This window comes from Motacilla alba, chromosome 7 (assembly GCF_015832195.1).
Source record: "Motacilla alba alba isolate MOTALB_02 chromosome 7, Motacilla_alba_V1.0_pri, whole genome shotgun sequence".
Classification (NCBI taxonomy): Eukaryota; Metazoa; Chordata; class Aves; order Passeriformes; family Motacillidae; genus Motacilla; species Motacilla alba.
Window position 1 is genome coordinate 2,578,514 of NC_052022.1, and position 17,658 is coordinate 2,596,171.

A 17,658-nucleotide genomic window follows, 5' to 3' on the forward strand; every position below is an offset into this window, starting at 1 on the left:
GAGCTTCTCTGAGGGCTGCCCTGAAGGAGCCTCAGCCCAGCACGTGCTGAGGAAGGCACAAATTTCGAGCTGGGATTTCCCAGCCTCTCACCATCCCAGGCTGCTGGAGCTGGGAGCTGATTCAAGCGCTGGATCTCGCTGGGATTATTCACCCCGTGCTGAAATCCCTGCAGTGCCTGGGAACAGCAGAGCTCTGCTTGCCACGCTATGTGCTGTGCCCCCTAAAAGAATTTTTAGGAAATTTTGAAGTCATTGAGTTTGCCATTGTGAGACGTGCGCAATGTGGAGAGCTCGCTATTTATATATTTATTTCTACACATTAACTCAGTGACAACTAATGGGAAAAAAGTGCATTACTTTTAAAATAAAACCTAATTAAAAAACAAACCCCTGTTTGCTTTCTAACGTTAACAGAGAAATTATCCTCCCTTTTGCTGGGAGAGACACTGGTGCTGAGAAATTTTTCCCTCTTTCTCTCCCCTCCCTTTTCCTGGACTTTTCACAAAGTCCAGGTGCATCCACGGAGCTGCATCTTATTTCACTTTCCCCCCCCAGCCTGGGGAAGATAAATCTAAAATCCTTTTGCTGGCCATGAGTAAATAAATAAATAAATAAACAAACTCGGCAGTTCAAGTATGTGTGGCATCCTGCTTTCCCTGAGCAGGCAGTGTAAACAAACAAAGCAGCCTTTTTTCTCCCCTCCTGCTGCAGAGCTCTGCCAATTGATACCGGGGTAGGAATATTAACACATGCCCACTCCAAAATGTGATACCCTTTGGGGTCTTGGAGATGAGCTCCTCTGAAGTGCTTTTTTCTTCGGCTGCCTGACAAGGTTTTTGGCTCCACTTCAGTCTGGTAAGGAGACAGCTGCTCAACTTCTGACACAAATGAAGGAAATTGATGAGATGCCATCTCCAAAATTCCCTTTTTTCCTGGCAGGCACTTCTAGGCTGAGTGCTAGGAGTCACTCAAAGGTTTGGGGTTTTTTTTTTTGAACCTTAGTTAGGGCAGGATTTGGGGTGTGCTCTGTTGGCTGGGCTGTTTCTAATAATGCTCAGCAAATGCACAGAAACTGAATCTTTGGGAGCACGAACAAGGATCACAGAATTTGCACTTCCACTTACACAGCTTGTTTGCTGTTGTGCACTGAATTATATCCATGGCTTTGCATAATTCTGAGCAATTTCTTTATCTCTTTCTTGTGGAAATGCAGGTGACAGAATCTCCAGGGGGCCCTGTAAGGAGGCGTCTTCGTGGGGTGTTTCTGTGAGTCTGGGTTTTCCCAGGACATTTTTTAGGAGGGTGGAGATGTGGTTGTGTGACCAAGAGGAATAATGTCAGTAGCTCCCAGAATTTGTGTGCCCACTGTGAAATTCCTCTGCTCCTCTCTTGAGCGGGAGATGCTCTCAGGATTTTGAAGGCCACTCATTGCAGGGAAAATGTGTTTATTTTTCAGCTGAGCACAAAGGAAACTGCTCTCATTGTGCTTCACTGCCATGGTTTTCCTGCTCCTCGGGATAACAAAAACTACATTTTCCATGTTCCTTTTGTACTATTTCCTCTGAGCTTCATCTACAAAAGACCTCAGCTGTGTAAAGTGCACCTTCAATCCTGTCTGGCTAAAAAAGCATTAAATTAAAATTAAATTAAATTAAATAAAACCATTGCTCTCCTGTTACAGTAGAAACAAACCCCTGTGCTGGTCCAGCTTTAGGCTTTATGTCACTTCATGATTATCTTGATCGTGGCAAAGGCTTTGGGTTTGACACACGCTTTGCTGTTCCTTTTTAAACCTCCCTGGAAAAGCAGCCATGGAAAGCTCTGAATAATGCACATGACATATGCTGCCTGTCTCTCAGAGGGAGCTGAAGAACCTGACAGCAATTTGCATTTTTGGAGCTGCAGAAGAGACGCAGGAAACTTTAGGCAGGAGTTTTTGGGACTCTGAGGTCAAACCAACAAGAGGAGTTCAGAGAGAGATGGGAACTGGATGGAGAACAGAGGATGCAGCACAGAGCCGGCCTGAAGTGAAATATAATCCTGTTGATGTCACTATAAGTTCATAAAGAGATTGTTTTCCTTGGGATGGTAAAATTTGGGTCCCATTTGGCAAACGTGAACAGGCACAGGATCTCCTGTTTGTCCATGCAGAGAAATGCTGATAAAGGTGGGGCTGATGATTTCTCATGGCAGTAAATGATGGCTCAGTGCTCACCTGAGCTCTGTGTTCTGTCTTAGAGGTGGAATTATTAATTAGCATCAATTTTCATTGCTCTCTGCTGTTATTACTTAGCATTCCCCGAAGCCTTGTGGGAGATGGGTGATTCCTTTGCAGTAGCTGGAAGTAGAACACGCAGTGGTAAAAATGCCTTGGTTATTTAAAGTAGGTAAAAAAAGCCTCAACAAATATCATGGAATCATGGACTGGTTTGGGTTGGAAAGAACCTCAAAGCCCACCCAATTCCACCTCCTGCCATGGGCAGGGACACCTGCCACTGTCCCAGGCTGCTCCAAGCCCTGTCCAGCCTGGCCTTGGGCACTGCCAGGGATCCAGGGGAAGCCCCAGCTTTTCTGTGCCAGGGCCTGCCCACCCTCACAGGGAGCAATTCCTTCCTAAAATCAAATTCTGTATTGAAGCCTGGCTGTTATTAATCCAGTATTTTGTAAAGGTAACCACACACACTCTGATGAGCAACTCTGAGAGAAAAAGATTAAATAACAAATTAAGTGAGGTTTGGGTTTTGGTTTTTCTTAATAAAAGAAATTAATTTACAAGAATCAAATACTGCACCCCTGAACCCCATTTTCACTTCCATTCTTCGTTGCAAACTAGTGACAGGCACAATGAAAATTTTCACTTTTCTGAGGAATTTTTGGATGAATTCTGCAGTCAGCTCATGGAATGGCATTTGGAGGTGGCTGCTCTGTGACAAGAGAGGCTGTGGGGACACTGCTGTCCCTCCCTGCCTCATCCCAGCACCACCAACTTTGCATCCATTAGTGGCTGACATGGGATATTCTTGGATTGTATTAACTGGGAGGCAGTTTTGATGTTTTCATCTCAAACAGGCCCATTTTTGTTGTTGTTGTTCTGTTTTTTGTCCAGCTGAGCCCTCCCGGAGCGCAGGGCTCGGTTTGGAGCTCGTGCAGGTGGGAGCACAGGACTCGTGCAGCAGAATTTACCTTTTTAAAAATATTCCCCCAGCTCCTTTGTCTCTTGGCAACTGCGAAAATAACTCCATCAAGAATAAACCTGCAAACAAGGGCGAAAAAGCAGAACTGTGTGAAGACATGAAATAGTCTCGTTTAAATAGTGCTGGAAAGCTATTTCCTCCCCCTGTACCCTTCCAAGGCTGGAATGATGTGCTCTGATTCTTAAACACAAATCCTGACTTGCATAAATTCAGAGATTTCATCTGTGCAGAGCTGCAAATTGCTGGGATAGTAATACCTGGATATTTTATGGCACATCCTTAAGTCAATAGGCAAAAGGGTTCTGAATAAAAGCCTTAAAATTACCTCATGAATTATTAACTCTTCCCTGTATTACCTTTGAATTATAAAAGCCTGGAAAAATAGGAAGGAGAATTGAAAACATCAATCTCAGGTTCTTTAAAAACGTAATACTGATCATTTGAGCAGTGTACAAATCTTTTATTAAAGATAAAGAGGAAGCCATACTTTTTTATTAACTCCAGGATATGTTCAATTCACATGATTAAAAATCTCATTACTAACTCAAGTCTGGGAAGTGATTTATTGCTGAAACAAAATAGGAGGTGTTTTGCTGCCCAAAGCTGTATTTATGGTTAAAAAAACCCTCTCAATTTGGATCTCCTTTTCTGGGTTAGGTATTTCTAAGGGTGGATTGGATTTTCCTGGGAATGATGGAGCTTCACTCCAGCCCGCAGCTGAAACACTGCTACCTTAAGAGGGAAAGCTTGAAGTAAAAATTATAGGTACCAAGAGATAATTTCCTCTAGTAAATTCAGCTGGAGCAAATGATTTTGTCTGATTAAGTGATAGGATGTGCAGAAATAAAAAAAAAAAAAAAATCAGGATTTTACATATAGTTACCATTCAAGTGGAGCTAATTCTGTAAAGCAAGTGTAGATATTTTAGGGCTTCTTTGTGTATAGGATATACTAATATTTCCTGATCGCTGTAGTAGGGATGTACTGTTCTAAAGGAGCCCTTGAAGCCTCATTTTACAATGCTAAAAAAATGATCAGCCTAATGAAATACCAGAAAATACCCAGAAATACCATCCTGCTTTGGGAGATACAGACAGATCACAGACAATATTTTTGTCCTGCTGTACCTGAAGCAGGTCAAATATTTTGTTTTTGTGTTAGGCAGCTCCATGGGTGAATTGTCCTCAATGTCTTAAACATTGAATTATACCCAGCACAAGTTCCAGGACTATTTATATTCCACCCTACAATGTAAAATGGAGATAATACTGAATTTATTTACGTCACAGCAGCTGTGGAGAAACTGGGTTAGACACACTTGCATATAAAGACAAGACATTAAATGGTGCCATCAATTCCTGCAAGCCAGCAGAAATAGCTTTTCTCTTCCTGATAACCATGCCTGGATGGCTCCCAAGGCTGAGAGTGAGTTTTGCACATCCCACAGGAAGTTTGGATTCTCTCCTGCGCCGTGGGTGGAAAATGCCTGGTATTATGGTGACAGGTGCAATAGGTATTGAAACGTAAACCTTTCCCTGCTCCTGGGGAACATATTGCCAGTCCTGGGCTCTGCTCCAGAGGGGTGTTTTGGGAGAAATTACAGATCTTGAGGTAGAGAAACAGTTCTGGAAATAGGTTGCCTTCAAAAAAAATTGGCAGCTTCTCAGCTGTTCAAAATGTTAGGAGTGGGGAAGATGGAGCTGGGAGGCTCGGGGAGCAGTGAGAGGAGCATCGTGGGTCGTGAAGGTGTGGCAGAGATCTGGGGCTCAGCCACCACAGTCACCCCTGGAGGGGTTCTGTTGGAGCCCTGGCTGCTCAGAATTTTCCACTTTCTGTGCTGCCAGGCACTGACTCCCAAGAGAACACTGCATTGGACCTGAGGCCGTGGAGAAGGCTTCCAAAATGGAAATGGTATGGAATGACAGAACTGGGATTGTGGATGTGGGGTTTGGATAGAAGTGTGTGACATCACAGGGTGGAAAACTTTGATTTTGGGGTTTTAGAATATAGTAATGTATATAGAGTTGGATGGAGGTTTTAGGGCAGAGGCTGCTCCTTCTCCTTCACCCTTTTCCTTCTTCACCTTCTCCTTCTCCTTCTCCTTCTCCTTCTCCTTCTTCTCCTTCTCCTTCTCCTCCATGGGTTTGGGTGCTTCTGTGTAATTGATAAAAAAGTCCACACTGCAGGCACAGATGGATGGTTATTGGGTTAAATTGTTAATAATTGAGGTGTCATTTCTTAATTGGGCAGTTTATCCTTGAAAGGCCTTGTAGAGAGAGGGACAGGGCTCCATTTTAGTGTGTCAGAGTGCAGTGCTGCAGAACTCAGGGTTTGTGAGACTGTGACAGAGATAAGAACTAATAAACATTTGAGTCCCAACAAGAAATCCTGTCTCACACATTTAATCCTGACTGTGGCAAAAAAAGAAGCAAAGAATCCACAGGATTCCTGTGGCAGCTGGCAAAACTGTGGTAAGTGGGTTTGTTGGGCACCTGGACTCGTGTCCCTTGTTGTATTTCCCTCTGGATTCTGGCTTTGATGCACTGAGCCAACCTCAGAACTTCAACTGTTAAAACACAGCCAAGGCATGTGAGTATTTGCAGCTTCTTGGTTTGAAACTCTTGTCCTGATGGTCTCAGCAGCCACCCCATGTAAAACACTGCATGCGAGGTGGAAAAGTGCTGAGGGGGCTTTTTCCAGAGGGTAGGATGGAAAAGCTGTTTTCTAGCAAGAATCATGGAATGGTTTGGCTTGGAAGAGACCTTAAAGATCACCCAATGCCACCCTCTTCCATGGGCAGGGACACCTTCCACCATCCCAGGGTGCTCCAAGCCCTGTCCATCCCTTGAAACATCCAGGGATGGGGCAGCCAGATATTCTCTGGAATATGTGAAGGAGGATATCTTCAGCTTCCACTGAAGGAGGACATCTTCAGCTTCCAGAAGGACCTAGGCATTCCAGGGAGATGTCAGCAGGCACAGTGCTGTCAGCATGTCCCTCAGACTTCGTGAAATAAATGTTCTCTCCTCAGTAAATGCTCTCTGGGAATTCGCAGCCTTAAATCTGCCGTGTAAATGTGTCTTCAGCTTGGGAAGTTCTGGGATATCAGGAATTAGAGGTGGGGTTCATCTCCCGCCTGTGTTTGGCCTGTGCTAATTAAGCCATGTAACTGGGTTAGGAAGAGCAAAACAAGAAAAATGCCCCCAAAAATTTTTTGAAAAAATCTCCCTTAAATCTATCCCTAAAGTGGGCTTTGTTGTCATAGGGCTGCTGAGGGAGGCTCCTCAAGAGAACAAGAACTTTTTTTCTCTGGGAAATATGCTTTTCCTTTACTTTTTGGTCCTCTAGTTGCTCATGAGTGTTGCTACGTTTTCATTCCAGTCTGGAAGGCACAATCTGCCTCTGGAATCTCTGTGGTAGCTGTATGAAACAGCACCAAACCAGGTGACAATGGACACGTTCAGCATCTGATGGTGATTAACCAGGAGCACTCCAGATCCTGCTCCCTCACTGGAGGAATTTCTGCCTGTAAATCCATTCCATGCCAGTATCTGCTCAGCCTCAACCTTTCAGGATTCCTCCAGCTTTCAAAGGAGTGTTTTGGGTTGGGTTGGGAGTGTCATGTCCGTGTTTTTTGGTCTTGGGGAGGCACCTTGGAGACCCCCAGCACCAATATTTTGCTTCATTGGGATGCTGCTGTTGGGTGTTAGTGCTCACTAATGCAGACATAGGTTGGGCTATTCCTTGTGTCGTGTTGAAAATGAAACCACAAATTAGGCAAGATGAATTTTAAATATATGTGCCAATGTGTATGATAAATAGGAAAAGTGCTCAGTTTGGAACTCTTATGGATTTTGTTTTTCAGGAATACGCTTTGCAACTCACAGCCCAAATTCCTGCAACCTGGATTTCATCTGCCAGACCCTGATTTTTCTCTTCATAAATCCTTGGAGAGTTTGCATTTTGTGATTTGGCTTGAGTTGAACTTTACTGTGCTGTAAGTGCAACGTAAATTTATCGTGCGGGTTATCGGAAAATCCGATTTGGAAAATCTGAGGGAAAGGCAACAGCTTGGAAAAGGAATGGGGGAAATCACAGAGCTAAATAGGCACCCAAATAGTCTGTCTAACAACTATCAAAGTGATAAGTTTGGATTAGGGTCTAATTTACAGCTTCTATATATTGTAACTTTTCCTGTGGAACACCAAGTCGATGTCAATGATTTGACATTGCTTTCAAAAAGTACAATTACAGTATATTCCACAGAAGAGTTACGTTTCACAGGAGCCCTTTGTTAGACTTGGCAATAAGTTTGACACAGCTTGGTTCAGAGCTGAGTATTTCACATTTTTCCCCCAAATCATCGCTCAATAAGATGCTCAGAAGACAGAAAGTTCATCTATCAAAATAGAACTTAATTGTATTTATTTGTGTTCTTGTGCCTGCCTGTATTTTATGCGGAGAGATTGGGAAGTATGAAAAGTTTTCCAGGTCGAGGCTGGAATATGTGCCAGACCTGAAGAGGTGCATCTCTGATAGGTGTGTGATAACTCAAGAAACACCACAAATACCCTAAAAACAGAGCTGTGAAGAGGAGCGTGGTGATGAAAGGGAATTAAAATGTGTATTTTTGTGAACGTCTGCCTCGTGTGAGAACAGATCCCTTCAGATCTGGCCTCTTTGTGGGGAGAGCTGTGAGAAAGGCTCTTTGTTCAGCCTTTACCTGCAGATTCTCAAATATCCCTGTGGCTTTTCAGGCTGGGTTTGTGTCTTGGTATGAGCCCTGGGGCTGTGGATGGTTCTGGCTTTCACCTCATCCCATGCCAGCACAATTCCTTCCTGAAACCAGGGCTGGGAAAAGCAAAGACTGAAATGGAAAACAATATAGATAATGTATATAAAATCCTATATTACAGGGGGTCTTCCTGCTGTGTTCTTCACCCCAAGTGAGAGACACCCACAGGGAAATGTTCACATTCTGTTGTATAAATGAAGTGTGGGGCCCTGAAGTGCCTTATCCTGACCATGGCAAAATAAGGGTTCTGTTTGAAAAAAAAAACAAACCAACACTTAAATATGGAAATAAGGTCTCCTATGGAGAGTTTAAGCAGATTAAGCAGGTAACTCCTGGTATTTCTTATGGAAAACTTTACATCTTCAACTCCTCTGCTTTAGCTGAAGGGTAAACCTGCTGAAACCCACCACTGGTGGTTAATGTGCAGGAAACACTCACGTCTTCTTCCAACCAATGCTCTCAGGTAGTTTGTGGACGTAAGGATGTGTGTCATATTCCAAATTCTCCTGGCAGCACCTTTTCCCTCTCCAGTTTAGTGCTGGGAGTAGAAGGATGATGAGAGCTGCATTTCAATTCCTGTATTCTGCTGGTGAAAACCTCCCGACTGTCAGGACATTCCCCACAGCTCTGGAGAATCCCTCTTGTGTGACATGGGACTGAACGGACATAAAAGGGGAAAAAACAAGTCACAGCCACAAGCTTCTCCATGAAACATCGTTCTAGAGTGTTTTTGAGGCATCTGAGCACAGAACTTGGGTGATGCTGAGTTCCAGGTTCAGCCGGGAGAGCTGGTGTTGTGCAGTGTGGCAGCAGCTGAGTGACCACACGTGGTCATTCCTCCACTGCTCCCTGCCCCATTTTTGGGATTCCCACAACCTGCCTGACAGCAGGCAGTTTAGGAATTCTAGGATTATCTGGTGCTTTTGGTTTACTGCCCCAAAAGTGATGCCATTCTTGACAGATGGCGTCAGCTTCACCACAGATCTAAGAAGATCCCAAGAAGATATTGGCTTAAAAATACAAATTTTGGGGACAAAGCAGTGAAAACAAATCATAATAATCCCTGTTAACACTATCTTCATAATAAACTCTGCTTTATTTGCTGTTATTTCTTAGTTATTTCCCCACAGTTTTCAGCTCTTTGGGATTGGTGTCTGTCTCCATCAGGTTCTGAAGGACATTTGCTGGGATACCTCAGGAGCAGACATCCCAACCTTGCCATGACTTACTTTAGGAATTAGGGGATTCCTTCAAATTCCCTCTGTGACACTGCTCTGGTGTAAAGGTGCTAAAGCAGCAGCTTAATTAGGTAATTATAATTAATATTACACAGGGGTTTAGAGCCCTCAGGCAGGAGTCTCACCATCGTGGTCTAACTCTTGATTTAAGGGAACATCTTGAATATATTATTTACATCAGATATTAGACCTGCTGTGCCAGTGACTGCAAGCCAGGGGATTTATTAGCACCAGATCTATTTATTTGGAAGAAATTTTGTGCAATGAGCAAAGCTGCAAGCTCAGTTTGGAAATAAATAGATGTTAATATCAGATAAATGAAAGATAAGTTCAGCCTGGCTCCCGGGGAGATCAGGGAAAATGCTCTGCTGGTGATTTAATGTTAATTCAGGGATATTTTATTTATTTTAATGTTAATTCAGAGGTATTTTCAGGGGTATTTTGTGTCACCAGTCTCATGACACATTGGGTTTCTGGAATCTCATTGCACAGTTCTGCTGGGTTTTGAGATAATTCAGCTCTTCTTGTGTTTAGTGAAAGACACTTGGCTGGCTTCATGTTCAAGTAGCTTCCAAAGCTTTAACCCTTTTTGTTCCTTGATGAATGAAACCATTTGTGGCTGTGAGATGGGAGGGGCACAGAGATCCTCAGGTGCAGCTTTCACCTCAAATGGGGGTTATTGAGTCCAGCTGAAAGAAACTTCAATGTTCTGCAGGTCCCCAGGACTCGTTCTGTGGAAGGAGACACTGGTTTAATCCAATTTTAAACATCCATTTTTATATCTTGAATGTCTTTGAAGCTCTTTGATTTTCCTGTTAATACTTGGTGTTGGATGGACAGTTTTTCAGGTAAGTCTAAGAAAGTTTTTCTCTACAGCTTCTGGCAGGAGGTTGTGATGAGGTGGGGGTCGGCCTCTTCTCTCAGGCAACCAGTGACAATGATGCCTCAGGTTTTAGCTTTTCTATTTTTCAGACTCTGTACAGCTTTAGTGTGTGGATCTGGGCTTCATATCAGGGGATGGTGAGCTCTGTGCACAGAGCAGGGAGACAAAACAATTCCTGCTCCAGCTGGGCACCAAGGACAAATGATCCAAAGCTCAGGCCAGGAGCACAAACAGCGTGGGCTGGAGAGAGAAAAACAAGCAGGGTGGGAGTGCCTGGGCTAAAGCTGGAACTGGACAATGAACTGCAAGGTGCAAATGGAGCAGAGCTGAGCCAAGGCAGAGACCCCGGGAGCGCTCGTGCATTTTGGGACCATTTGGGTTCCTCTTGGCTGCAGCCCTGGCTGGGCTCTGGTGCTGCCCAAGGTGGATCCATGGAGGAGATGCTTTGAATAAATCCCTGCTGTATTCTGTGACTCTGCCCAGCCTCTGCTCCAGGGCAGCCTCTCAAGGCATCAGCAGGACAAAGAGAAATGTTTTCACCAGGGGAGGCCTGGATTACATATTAGGAAAAAATTCTTCACTGAACAGCTCATCAGGCATTGGAATGGGGAAGTGGTGGAGTCACCATCCCTGGAAGTCTTCAGAAAATGAGTAGATGTGGCACTTGGTGGGTGATGTGGTTTAGTGGGAGTGGAGCTGTTTGGTCAAAGGTTGGTCTTGGTGATTTTGGAGGTGTTTTCCAACCTTTGTGATTCTGTGCTGTGGTATCCAAATGGACCAACAAGTGGAATAACTGAAGGAAATATGGGGAAAGCCTGAATGTGGCAGTGCTGAATCCTGATCCAGAAGGTGCCCTTATGTCTGCCACAAACACTGCGTGAACACCTTGTAAATTCTAGATCTGGGGTTTGTGTGATGACTTTCCTGTGGATTAAGATTTCCAAAAATATAAGGGATTGATTCCCCTGAAATGCTGGCACTTTGGGTTTGCTCTCCCTCCCTGCCGTGGACAGATATCTGCAGTTTTCCTTGGCCGTGTGAGGAGAGTGCACTGAGTGAAATTAGGACTCGTATTTTGCTGTGTTTGCTCTAAGAGTGAAAAATTCATGCCTCCTGGTGACATGGGTGTGCAAAAAAAAAACCAGCCTGGGCTGTGGCTGAAGCTCTCCTGACCCAGGAACTCAGCTGCTTGGCTCACATTCCTGAAAGTTGATGTCCCAAATCCAGCAGAAAAACTCCTTCCATGAGCACCTGCTCCCACTGCAGGGCTCTGCTAGAGGAGGACACGGGGGCTTCCTCCTGCAGCTGAGGCACAATTTACACAGAAAGGATATTTTCTGTTAGTGCTGCAGGTGAACTGAGTGGAAGACAGAGATCTGCTGATGCTGCTGTTCTTTGCTGAGGCCAGAAATTCCTTGAGCTGTAAATGTAGGTGGGTTTTTTGTGAATTCAAAGTAGCTTAATTTCATAAAGGAGAAGGAAATTTGTGCATCATCTCTGTTCTGTGCCCTGGTCCTCCATGCACCACAGAGATCAGTAAGTTTGGGGATGAATACACTGTTCTCTGTGCTGGGATGTTACACCAGGCAGTCTTGGTAGAGGTTTTGATAAATAACTTGTGTAAATACAATCCAGATCAAAGCCATTTTTGCTCTGCTTCTACTTAGCCCTTTAATTTATTATCATTTTTAAAAAAAAAAACAATTTCTTGCCAGCACGGGGTGGGGTGCAGCCCACCGAGCTGCAGCTAAGCAGGATTGATGGTTTGCTTCCCACGCCCCCAGTTTAATTAGGCTGTTACTATTTCCTGCCCCTCATTACAGCACCGCAAACAAATTATTAGCAAGGCACAGAGGAACACAAGCTGCTAATTTGTTTGGGTCTCTGCTGGAAAATTGCAACTCTACATATTGCTTTTCAAAGTATTTTATGGGGCCTGACACAGAGCTTGGTTATCTGACTGCTGCTTTTCAGAGGAGCGAGCTTTGGCTGGATTATTAATTATGCTTAATTGTATATATATTAATTATATTATCTGTTTCTCTTAGGACAGACAGAGGGGTTCAGGTGGATGCGGACCAGGAGGGTTTCTGCATTCCAGGGCTCCATGTGTCCCTGCAGCCACGAGGGAAAATGGGAATTTTGAACAGATGTTGGGCAGCACACGTTAAATTCTGAGAAGTCAAGTTGTGTGTCAGCTGGCTGGGTGAAACCCCAGGTCAGGGCAGTGCAGCAATACAGAATTCTGGCAGGGGTTTGTCTGCCAGGAAGGAAAAAACAACCACAAAAGCAGGAAAATAAATTAATTCTGTTTGTGCCTTTGTGGTTTGGGATTTAAGAGGGGCAAGTGGAACAAATTCACAGCTGTGGGATGGGCTCAGGGTACTGGAATGGATGGAGCCACAGGCACAGGAGGGTGGCAAAGGCAGGGAAACAGCCAAGAAGAGACCCTGGTAAAAGGCTTGCACTACACTGAGGTCCTTGCAATTACAGTAATTAACTACATTAATTAATGCAATTAATTTACATTGAATTAATGTAAAGTCATTAACTGATTTTACAGATTCCTACAGCATTTTAAAATTTTCTGTTTGAAAGTTGCCCTTTTTGTCATTAAGTAGTGTGAAATAGTCACAGTAATGACCCAAAGTTGCTTGGTTTATCCTCATTACAATTGCACACTTCATGCATTAACTCTGTGGGTTTTGGGGTGATCTCTGGGGGAGGAAGAAGTTTTGTTCTGAATTGACACCACCACTGTCCTCCCTCAATTTTCTGTTTCCATGCCATGAGGTTTTGTGATGTTTATTATTTTGCAAGCTTTGGGTCTCCCTAAATTTGAGAAAAAAACTGCAGACAGCAACATCCAAGGTGGCCTTGAATATTTCCAGGGGTGGGCAATCCACCTCTTCTCTGGGCAAATATCTTTTTCAATAGGAGATAATATTGATATTGGAATTTGTTTGAGTAGGATTGTATTTCATGTTGAACAAAAGTCTGCTTTGAAATTCAAATATTTTTATAGCCTGACAAAATCAAGCCTGTGTGGGGAAGGTGAGCTGGGGAAATCTCAGATCTTGAGCTAAAGAACCAAAGTTCTGGACCAGAACTTTGTGACCTCTTTTGAGTGAGTATTGGCATAATTATTTCTGTGCTCTCCTGATGAGTCACGCAGGGAGAGCAGGAGCTCAGATTCAGTTTGAGATCCTCCAGCTTGAGATAAGGAGCAGAAACAGCACAGGAATTTACAGGAAGGGAGTGGATGATGTTTAAACATTGCTCCATCCTTCCTAGAGTGTGTGAAACGACAGCTGAGATTAAAGCAGGTCATCTCTGCTGAGCGATTTCACAATATCCCAGTTCCTGTGACCCTGGAAGATGGGGAAAGTCAGCTGCTGGCACAAGGCTGAGCAGAGAGGTTTCGAAAGGACTTTGTTTGTGCAGCACAGCCCGGCCAGGACGTTCTTCGAGAGCCTGGTGGTGTTTACAAAAACCCCTTTTCTCCAGAAACACGAGTCAGCCAAAGGGTGCTTTGGAGCCCTGGGGCTGGATCCCTTCCAGTGTGTGTAGGACGGAGGGCAGCCAGTCCCACAGGCTGTATTTCATCCCTGAGCCGTTGCTGGAACACTGTTCCTTCCTGTGACTTCTGTCCTGGATCCTTCTGGGGGACCTGATTCCAGAGGGCTGTGGCCTCAGAGGGGACAGAAGAAATACAACCACTTCCTGCAGGGAAGGAATTCCTTCTGTGCTCTGACGAGCCAAATAATAACAGCAACAACCTTAGTGACAGAGCAAATTTATGTCTGCAGACCTTGCCACCTGTTTTTGGGTTAAAAAAGGATGGGGAAGAAGTTTTCTGGCTCCTTGTGCAGGTGGATGTGGGACTGAGCTGCTTCCAGCACCACTGGGTTGATTTTTTTTTCTCAGATGTGGAACATCCAAACATGTTTCCCCTTTTGTAGGGGAACTTAGAGGGCTTAAGGGGAGTTCTGTCAGCTGTTCTTGAGTTAATTAATAATAATTGATGCTTCCCTGTGAGGGTGGTGAGGCCCTGGCACAGGTTGCTCAGGAAAGCTGTGGCTGGAAGGGGCCAGGTTGGATGAGGCTGGGAGCAGCCTGGGGCAGTGGGGATGGAATGGGGACACATGGAAGGTGACCCTGCCCATGGCAGGAGATTTGGAATGAGAGGATCTGCGAGGTCCCACCCAACCCATCCACGATTCCAGCCCATGTTTCTCATTACAGCACCTCAGCCACGACCAGGGGACTCCAGGGACCCCAGGGCAAACTCTGCCTCCCTTGTGAAGGCTCCATTGCCCTGGAAATGCCTCCTTTAGCCCCCTAAGTGCTTTAGCAAGCAGGAAATCTCCAGAATCAGTCACAAATAAATGGTTTTTATTTTGGTTTCAGAACAGCATCACCTTCCAGAAACTTGGAGAACAAACTCAGAAGTTGCTGTGTTCCAGATCTGCAGTCATGGCAAACAATAGCATTAGGGGGGGAAAAATAGCAGAAGGGAAACATTTTTCATTTTAAATTATACCCAGCTTTCTTAAAGCAAATTAAATTGCACTTAACCAAAGAATACAGATAACAGTATTAAGCACAATAGAACATTTTAATTACTAAGAAAAACAAATGTCCATGTCTGTAGCTGTAATTAAGGGCGAGCTGTATTTGCTGTGCATTAGTGTGACTTGTATGTCTGAGATACAGTAATTGCCCCAATCCATCAGGTGCTTCAGCCCTGACATCCTGGGCATGGAGAGGCTGCATGGGAAGGCAGGAATGGGGTGAGGCTGTTTGATGGGGTGTCTGAGCAGGGATGGGGCAGAGCTGCTGCTGGTTTTCACCACAGCCCAGCCTGGGAATTCCAGTTGTGCTCCAGGCATGAGCCATGAGCTCCCTGGAAGGTCCAGGTGTTTGCCATGGGTGAGACTCCATCTCTGGGGTGTGGGGGATCAGGAGATATGGTGGGGATGGGAGACAAATCTGGGCTTAGCTGGAACTCTCTGTCCTCCCAGTGACAGGGAGGGGTTTGGGAAGGAGGGGATGGAGGAGAGGAAATGGCTTTGTGTTAAACCAGCAAAGGTTTAGGTTGGTTATTAGGGAAAATTCCTTTACGGAAAGGGTTGTCTAGCCCTGGCACAGCTGCCCAGGGCAGGGGGGAGTCCCTGGAAATGAAATCCCTGGATTTCCTTGGTAAAAAAAATAAAAATTAAATTATCTCCCTGGATTTAATTTCATTTTTTTTACCAAGGAAATCCCTGGAGGGATTTCAAAGCCACGTGGGTGTGGCACTTGGGGACATGGGGCAGTGGTGGCCTTGGCAGTGCTGGTTGGACTCAATCTTAAAGGTCTTTTCCAGCCTCAGTGATTTGGTGATTCTGTGAAAAGAGGACTTTAGGGTGGAGAAGATGCAGAGGGAAACCTGCAGGAATGAATAGGGAGAGCCTAAGAAGGAAGAGGCCACTCAGATTTCCCAGGTTTAGTCCTTGCTCTCTTTTCTCATTCGGGATGCCCAATGACAGTAAATCCTCAGCTATGGAAAGGGCTGGGAAGAGAAAGTAAACATTTTTATTCTCCATGTCCCTTGTTGATAGAACACGAGTAATGACAGCAAAAAATCACAGCAGGGAAGAGTTGGTTAAAAATGAGGGAACAGCTTTTACTGTTAAGGTAGTTAATTACTGCAATGAAGTCCCTCTGGAGTGAGAAGTTCTTCTGTGGAGATCTCATGGCAGCATGTGAGGAGCACCGTGTGGAACTTGTTCCATCCTTGGATGAGGTGGATGGGCCTTGGTGTCTTTGGCCTGCAGGGTGGACAAATCCCACAGTTTGGGGAGGTTTGTGGAGGCAGAAATCCATCCTGGGGCTGCCTGGGAGGTCACTCCTGGTCGGGCAGTGGAACTGCACAGATGGCTCAAGAGTGACCTCTCAAAAGGAAACAAATCCAGGGAGGAGATGACTCCTGACGGTGGAACCAGCTCCCAGTCTTTTCTAGGATTAAACATATGTGTGATGGGCTAGTGCAGACTCAGAATGCCAGACTGGTTTGGTTTGGAAAGGAGCCCAAAGCTCATCCAGTGCCACCCCTGCCATGAGCAGGGACACTTCCACTGTCCCAGGCTGCTCCAAGCACTGTCCAGCCTGGCCTGGATCAATCATCTTGAGTTCATTTCCAAGCAGAATTTTCCTCTGGCTGGAGAGGGCAGGGATGTTGTTTTGTCCACAAACCCCAGTAAAATGTAGGGAACAACCTCTTCTGACATGAAACTTTGCTCTGGTTTAGGGCAGCAGGTGGGAAGAGAGATAAGACATTTCTCACTCTGCAGATCTGCCCCTGCTGCTGCTGCGGCCTTTCAGCTACCAAAAGAGTGGGAGAGCTTTGTTAGGAAAACTGCTGGCTAATGGTTAATTCCTGGCTCTGAATGCACATTCCAGAGATGCCATTGCCGATGTGTTTAAGCAATAAAATCCAAATGGTGATTGCTGCAGTCCTGGTGTGGTGGCACGCTGCACAAGGTGAGGAATGAGTGACTTCAATGACTGGGGAGCTCTAAATCCACTGCCTGCTCTGAGGAGATGGGCTTTGAGTTTAGAAATCAGATTAAAAAAAAGCGAGTAAAACAGGTAGAAATGTCAGTTTGCTGAGTGTTACTGGCAGAAATATGATTTGCTTGGCAGCCAGTGAGAAAACACTATTTATGCCATTAAGATTTGTATTGCAGGAACAATAAATTATAGTTACTATATCACCAACTGATACATGTGATCACCTAATGCTGCAATATCTAAGTAAGCAATGCTGTGCATGAAGCTGTGTGTTGGATTTGAGGTACTTTCACACGTGAAATTACCAAATAATGTTAAAATAACCATAAAATGTCAGAACTCTGTTAATCTCAAAAACAACAGAAAGAAGTATTTTTGCTTTTCCTTTGGATCATTAAAAATGACTATTCTATCCTGATTTCTTTAAAGAAAGAGAATTCAAGCAGGTTTCATACCCACCAAATGCAAGATTTAGTGGTAAAAAAATCCCATTTTATGTGGAGGAAACATAAAGGGACTAAGGAAAAGTCCTGCATGAAAGAGTGATCAAATAGTTCATAAAATCACGGAATTACAGAGTGGTTTGGGATGGAAGGCACCTTCAGGATCATCCAGAGGAGGGGGCTCAGCTCCCCATGGGATTTGCTCCCTAAGGCTCCCTTCAGGACTGGAGAATGTCTCCTGCTTTTCCAGCTGGGTTAAGCACCATTCCCTGGTGTCCATTCCCCAATTCACTTTTATTTTCACCGGCTCTCCACTTTCATTTTGAAACTCCTTGATTTTCCCGAGCTCACAGAGAGCTGGCAGCTGTCTTGGGACATCACCCTGAGCCATGGAAATCTGGATGATTCATTTGCCTCCAAAGAGAGAGCTCAAAGCTTGAAACCCTTTTCAGGCTCAGAATAGGAGGTGGATTAGGAGGATCTTGGTTTCCATCTCCCGGAGAGCTGCCAAATTCCCCTCCCTGCTCCTGGGGTTCTTATGGCACTACCC